Source organism: Monodelphis domestica, chromosome 1 (genome assembly GCF_027887165.1).
Source record: "Monodelphis domestica isolate mMonDom1 chromosome 1, mMonDom1.pri, whole genome shotgun sequence".
In the NCBI taxonomy this organism is placed as follows: Eukaryota; Metazoa; Chordata; class Mammalia; order Didelphimorphia; family Didelphidae; genus Monodelphis; species Monodelphis domestica.
The window spans coordinates 538,332,904-538,340,220 of record NC_077227.1 but is presented as its reverse complement, the minus strand read 5'-3'; positions in this window follow the sequence as shown (position 1 = coordinate 538,340,220).

Here is a 7,317-nt window from a genome sequence, read left to right as displayed (position 1 = left end):
TTACCCCAAATCCTCAATTTCTCCCTATTGAGTGGTTCCTTCCCTACTGTCTTCAAATATTCTCATGTCTCCCTCATCTTTCAGAAGGTTTTCACTAGGGATATGATTGAGGATGTAGACTCTAAATGATCACTCTAGTGCAAATATCAATAATGTGGAAATAGGTCTTGATCAGTGACACATGTAAAACCCAGTGGAATTGCACCTTGGCTATAGGAGGGAGTGGGAGGAGGAGAGGGAAAGAAAATGAACCACATAACCATGGAAAAATGTTCTTAATTAATCAATTAAATAAAAAAAAAGACAGTTTTCACTAGGGGAAAGGACCTACTTGTACAAAAATATTTATAGCTGCCATTTCTCTATGCAAGCCCTAGGCTTTAGCCCAAACTTCAGTCCAGCACCACCAATGCCTATTGAATAGTTCAACCTTGATGTTCCAGACATATCTCAAACTCAACATGGCCAAAACTGAACCCATTTATCTTCTCCCTCAAAGCGAAAAGGAAGAGGAAGACTGAGGAAACTTTTCCCTTTGGGATAACTAATTATTAAGAAATTATTCTTTTCATCAAAGTCTAAATCTAACTCTTTGTACCTTCCACACATTATTTCTAGTTCTTACTTCTTGGGCCAAGCAAGATGAGTGTAGTTCCTCTTACAAATGACAATAAGTAATGGATTCAGAATTCAATCCTATGTCTGCAAATTCAAAATTCATGGTTCTTTGTAGAAAGAGTTTAGTGATCTTTTCTTAAGAACACATTTTGAGAAAAGAGAATAGAGAAATCTTCAAAGAGCCATCTGAGATGGGAGAGAAAATGGGGAAAGGGAACGTAGCCTAGTGGAGAGACAAAGGACTTGGAGCAAACCTGGCATATTTTGGTTTGGGCCAGATCATGATGACAAAATTGCTGACCATAAGAGGAATCCCTGAACCCAGTCTTTGAGTCCTCTTCCCTTTGCTTGCCATGGAGATTGCTTTACCCTGACTGCTATTCTCCCCTCTGCCTGATTGCCTAGGAAAGAATAATTGAAAAGAAGGATAGTTCATAAACTTATTATAATGCATTAGCAAGGGCTCTGGGTCTATTTGTTTAAGTTATGCACCATGCTTAGGCTTCCTAGTGTGAAATGAAAGTCTTGAAAAATTATAGAAATGATAAAATCCCATATATTGACTAGCAAAAGTGAATGATATGCCTCAGAGAGGGGGTTATTGGATTAAAAGTAGGAAAGGACCTTGAAACTCATCTAGCCTATGACTTTCATTTAATAGAGTTGTAAACTAAGGTCCAGAGAAGGGCTATAATTATTCTTGATCTGAGACTACTTCTTTAACTTGCATTCTCAACACTCACATTCACACTTATACTATTGGAGCCATCAGGGAGTCCGTTGTCTACTCTTCTCTTTAGGATTGTAGGAATACCCTAGAGAGAATACCTGGCACAGTGGATAGAAGGTTAGTCTTGGAGTTGAAAAAACTTTGATTCAATCTCCTCTCTGGCATATTCTGTATGACCAGAGTCAAATCACTTAACCTTTCAGCTCCATGAAAGCATAAGTTATGGGAAAATTATCAGTCTGTCTCTGTGGAGGGAGTTTCCACATTTAGAATTCCTTAACTCTTCCACTGACCAAATCACAGGTTTCTCTTCCCCTCTTCCTCAGGAATATTTCAAGAATCTATAATTTCACTGGTGTGGCTACTCTTTACTGACACAGATGCAAGGAGAGCTACTCTGACAAAATTCATTACTCTTGGCAAGTAACTTAATGGAGAGTCTTTCTGAACTTAGGCTGTGCCTGAAAACAGATAGTTTAGTACTAGATTAATTTCTGAAACTTTTTGAGTGCTGTAGAACTTTCCATTCAAACAGTCATAGAATTTGAGAACTAGAAGGGACCATTTTGGTCTAACCTATTCTGGTAGTGAATGCCCACTATTCTGTAGCAAACACGTGGTTATCCCCATCTCTTCCTGAAGACCTCAGAGAAAGAGGAGCCCACCTAAGGCAACTCATTCAACTTTGGGACAGCTCTAATTATTAGCAAGTTTTTCCTTATATCAAGTTTAAATTTGACTCTTTTCAATTCTCACTCATTGTCCCTAATTCTGTCGTTGGGGGATAAAAAGAACAAATCAAATCCTTCTTCCCCATGACAGCCTTTCATATTTCGTATTCTTAAAAGACAGTTATCATGTCCCCTCAGTCTTCTTCATACTAAATGTCTCTAGTCCTTCAACTGATACTCATATGACATGAGTTCAAGGCTCATTATCATCCTGGTTGCTCTTATCCTCTAAACACTCTTTCAGAGCCATTTGGAATGGAGTTAACCATTTCAGAATGGTTAACTCCATTCCAAAGTGAGACATCAGAGGAAGACTTTAATGGAGGAATTTATTAATAAGGGGGGTGGGAGGAAGGAAAGATATTAGTATCTTGGGATTTCATAGCTGAAGAGGTCTTTAGAAATCATTTAGTCCAATCCATTTGGACCATTTTATATATGAGGAAACAAAGGCCCAGAGTGAAGTGATTTGTCAGAGACTCCAATCTCAGTGCTTTTTCTTCTCAACAACATATTTTTTTTTCCTTCAAAGGTATTTTTGGGGTCATTGGACTTTTTCTAATTTTATGGAATGACTTTGGGTAATTCAGGAATTTTGACTTGTGAAATACAAAGACATTTAGTTTTAATTAATGACTAGTAATAGTCTGAAATGAAGAAATAAACTGTGGTACCTCAGTGGATTGAGAGCCAGGCTTAGAGATAGGACATTCTGGGTTAAAATTTGATCTCTGACACTTGCTAGCTGTATAACTGGGCAAGTCACTTAACCCCTCAATACCTAGCCTTTATTGCTCTTCTGCCTTGGAAATAATATACAGTATTGATTCTAAGATGGAAGATAAGGCTTTTAAAAAAAAGAAACTGTTAGATATAATAGTCTGTTTGCAGAGGATAATTCAAGAATTTGCTAATTGTTCTTTCCAGATATTAACAGACTTATCAACTAAGTGCAAGGCACTGTCTTAGGTTGACATTTATCAGAAATATCCTTTCTCAACTACTTTCCTGCTGCTATGGTTCTTAAAATAATTTTTATTGATTTTTTTTGTTTTTGCATCACCTCTGTTCCCTCCTTTATTCCAGAGAGATAACTATTCCTTAGAAAAAAAAAGAATAAAAACTAAAGATAAAAAAGCAGTTTGACAAAACTAATCAATATCCTAACCAGATCTGTCTTAATACAACGTAGTATGTAATGTTTTATGTCTATAGTCTCCACCCCTACAAAGAAGGAAGGGACATAGATTCTTCTGTCTTTTCTTCAGGTCCAAACTTGGCCATTAGAGTAACCCAGCATGCAGTTTCTAAGGTTGTTTTATTTTTTTCTGTTATTCTTTCTATTATAATTGTAGCACCCCATTTTTTGAGGCTACTTCCTTCACCTGTATTCACACTCACACTGCTAAGCACCAGAGAGGGTCAATTGTCTACTATTCTCTTCAAAGTTCTAGGCATAACCTGGATTATAGCACCAATGTCAAGCTAACATCGCAGATACACTTTCTATTCCAATAATTTCATTTGAACTTGTAAATAATTTTCTCTTTTAGAATTTTCTCCCCTAGAATTTTCTGAGTGAGCCTCTTGGCTGCAACATATATATATATATATATATATATATATATATATATATATATACACACACACACATATATACTTGGGCTGTCTCTTACAACTAAATCAGAAAACATTGATTAAAACAGAAAATCAAAAAAGAGAATGCTTTCCTCTTCCCAAAAGACTTTCTTTCCTTTTTTCTCTTTTTCCTTTTCCGAGAATCACAGAATCTTGGATTGGGAAGAAACCAAAGAGGATCAATTAATTCTGCCTCCATTTTGACCCATGAACCATCACTTATCTTCCTACACACTTCTTCTCCTTTGCCATTATGCCTTTATTCCATCATACTACCTGATATGTTTGTTTCACAAACTAATACCTCTTGGGTGATACCACTCATTCTTTTTTTTTTTTAACCCTTACCTTTTGTCTTGGAGTCAATACTGTGTATTGGCTCCAAGGCAGAAGAGTGGTAAGGACTAGGCACTGGGGGTCAAGTGACTTGCCCAGGGTCACACACCCACTCATTCTTTTAACTGAGATTATAATACAAGCACTGAGCTGCCAATGAAAATAGACAGGATATCAACATATGTACTCAATAGGACAAGATCCAATATGCAATTCTGGAAGTACATAGATGAAAATAACTGCCCCTATCTTCAAAGAACTTAAAATCTAATGAAGGTTGTACCTATATGCCTTCCTCTTTACATTTCAAGGACTCTTGTCTTTAAGCTCTCTAGGTCATCTGCTTTTTCTGGGGCCCTTTCCATTCTCTACCCACAATCTGCCTTATATGTTGTTTTGAATTTACTGTGTCAATATTTGTATTTACCCCACTGTGTCCTTGTCTTTCACTTATGCATATTCCTCATATTGCTTACTTATATACCTTTACCTTTCAATAAACTGTGACTTTAGGTAAGGTTTTTGAGCTTCAATTTCCTGTAAGGGTAAAATGAACCCTTCTAGGTTATCAATTTAGGCTCCTAAGGAATGAAAGAATTCTGAAAGGAGAGAATGTGAAAGGAGGGAATGTGGGATGTCCTTTGAGTTGAGAATGTATCAAGTAGAAGATGGGCAAAACAACACTAGTCCAATTTGGCTAGGGGATGGAATGTTTGAAGGGGAGTAGGGAGAAAAAATCTGGGGAGATAAGCTAGTACCAGAGATATTTGTTTACATTATAAGAAGTGGGGAGCCACTAAGAGTTTTGGAACAAAGAAGTATTGTAGTCAGATTTGTGTTTCAGGAAGATAATCTAGAAACCAAATGACAGGTATATTAAAAGAGAGACTCAATGCAGACTAGTTAGGAAATTATTCTAGGAATAGCTGAATGCTTGCAAAACACATTATGTAAATTATTTTATTTGATCCACATAACATTTGTGTGGGACAGTTATTTTACAGATAAGAAAACTGAGGCCCAGAGCGGGCAGGCACCTAGCCCAAAGTGACACAAGGGGATGTGACAGGGCTGGGATTCAAACCCAAGTCCTCTGACTCCAAATCTGGGGTCTGCTCCTTAATCTTAAGGCTTTGAGGAAGTGAAAATCAACTCTTTTCAAAAAAGCTGGGGCACCCTGACCTAGGTAACTATGGATCTTTGGGAAGAAACTACTTGCTGAGAACTGTGAGTCATTTTAAGAAAATGTAAATCAGCAACTCCAATGCTCCCAGCATCCTGGTGGAAACCCAGAAGAAGGAACTGTTTTCATCTTTCTTCAGAGGTAATCAGCTCCCAATCAAAGTCCAAGGAGAAATGTCAAAAATCTCCCTTCTAATGGAGTGATATCAGTTGTTGGAGACATTCTTTGTCATTAGAAAAGACTGCTGGTGTAGTAAAGAGGAAAGAGTTCAGATTCTTCTTCTACTCTCTATTGTGTGACCCTGGGCAAGTCATTGAACCTCCTCAAGTGTTAGTTTTTTTTTTTTAATATGCAAAATGAAGGAGTTGGAATAGTTGGCTTTAAGGGTCCCTTCTAGCTCTAGATGTAGGCTATATATTTAAATCTTGATTCCTATTAATAATAATAATAAATCTTGATTCTTGGATCAAAACTGTCAGGATTAACTCCCTTCCTTTCCTCATGTCAACCAAATCTCCAGGAAAGGGTTTCCTACTTTCACTGACTTTCTTGACCATTTTCAAAGTCTGCCTTGGCCATTTGTGAGTGGTAGTCTCCAGTTATTGCTACTTGCCTCATGTTGTTGCTCTGGGATAAGGCATCCAATGCAATGGTTTAAAAAAATAGAGATATAGGGTTGAATTTGGATTCCTCCTCCTCCCCCCTCCTCCCCCCTCCCAAATATTCTTGCTCAGACTTTGAAAAATTTTAGGCTTGAGATTAGAATTCTGCCTAATATTCTGCTAACTGGCTTTCCCCAAGATGAATGATGGGAAATTCCAAGACACCTACTTTTCTTCTTCTCTTCAGCAGAATATATTTGGAAAGAACACAGAGTTTGGAGTCAGGAGATATGGGTTCAAGTCACAGTCACCAGTTGTGGGGCAAGTCACTCAGCCTTTCTGGCTTGGTCCTATTATCTCTAAGGAAGAGGCAGTTTGACTAGATTGATTGATGAGTCCTAGGATCCCTTCCAGCTTGGAAATCCTGTGATGCTACACTGACTAGTAAATTGCCTCAGTAATGGCAGATAGCAAGGCTCTGGAAACAGCTTCCTGACTTACTATACTTCCATTAAAGGGGGAGGGCTCCTGGAAGTGAGTTCTGGAGACATCCCTGACTAGATGGAAGATAGGATGGAGCTTGCTCCAAGCTTCTCAAATGTAGCATGCACAGGGTGGTCCTTAGGGGAGCAAATCACAATGTGTCCCTTCCCTCCCTGACTCTCCACCCCCTCCCACATACACATTTGTATCCAAGTCAAATCAGGCTAAAATGAGTTTCCAGGGCAGCCTTGAAGGGGGAAACATATCTTGAACAGTGCTATCAGGGTCCTGAGACCTCTGCCATTGACACACCCACAGACAATGGTTACCAGCCTTTTGGAGTATGAGCACCTTTTCTCAATGTTAGAAAATTTCTTGGATCCTTAAGTGATAGTAATTGTATTATTAGTATCTATTGCCTGAAACATGTGATAACACAGAAGCTACTATGAATTCAATGACGTTTTAAAATAAATTTGTATTTTATTCATCACAACAGTGTTTACATATACCTCAAAAATGGTAGTGATCTATGTGAAGCACTGCTTATTCACACACTACAGAACACATTTTGTTATCATGCTGTTACACTGAATATTTAAGTTTTATTGATTCCTTTACGTAAAAAAAATTTTTAATGACACCCAATATACTCTTTCCCCAATTAACTCTCCCTTAAAGCAAAGAAAAATAGTCAAGCAACACTAACCAACAGAACAACCATATAAGGTATTGAATGTGATGCTCTGCATCTACAATCTACCACCTGTCTTTCGAGAAGAATGAAAGGAATGTGTTCCCTGGAACTGAATTTGTTCTCCTAGTGGGTTTTATTGGAGCAAGAGCCAAAATGACGATAGCTGCCACACATTTGGACTTAAGGATCCTTTGCAATAGCTCTGGCACTTCCTCTAGAGGTGCAGCTCCATGGTTGGGCCATCTCTCAAAGAAAAGTTCAACAGAAAACAGTTAAAGATCTGACTATGGTGACAGTCA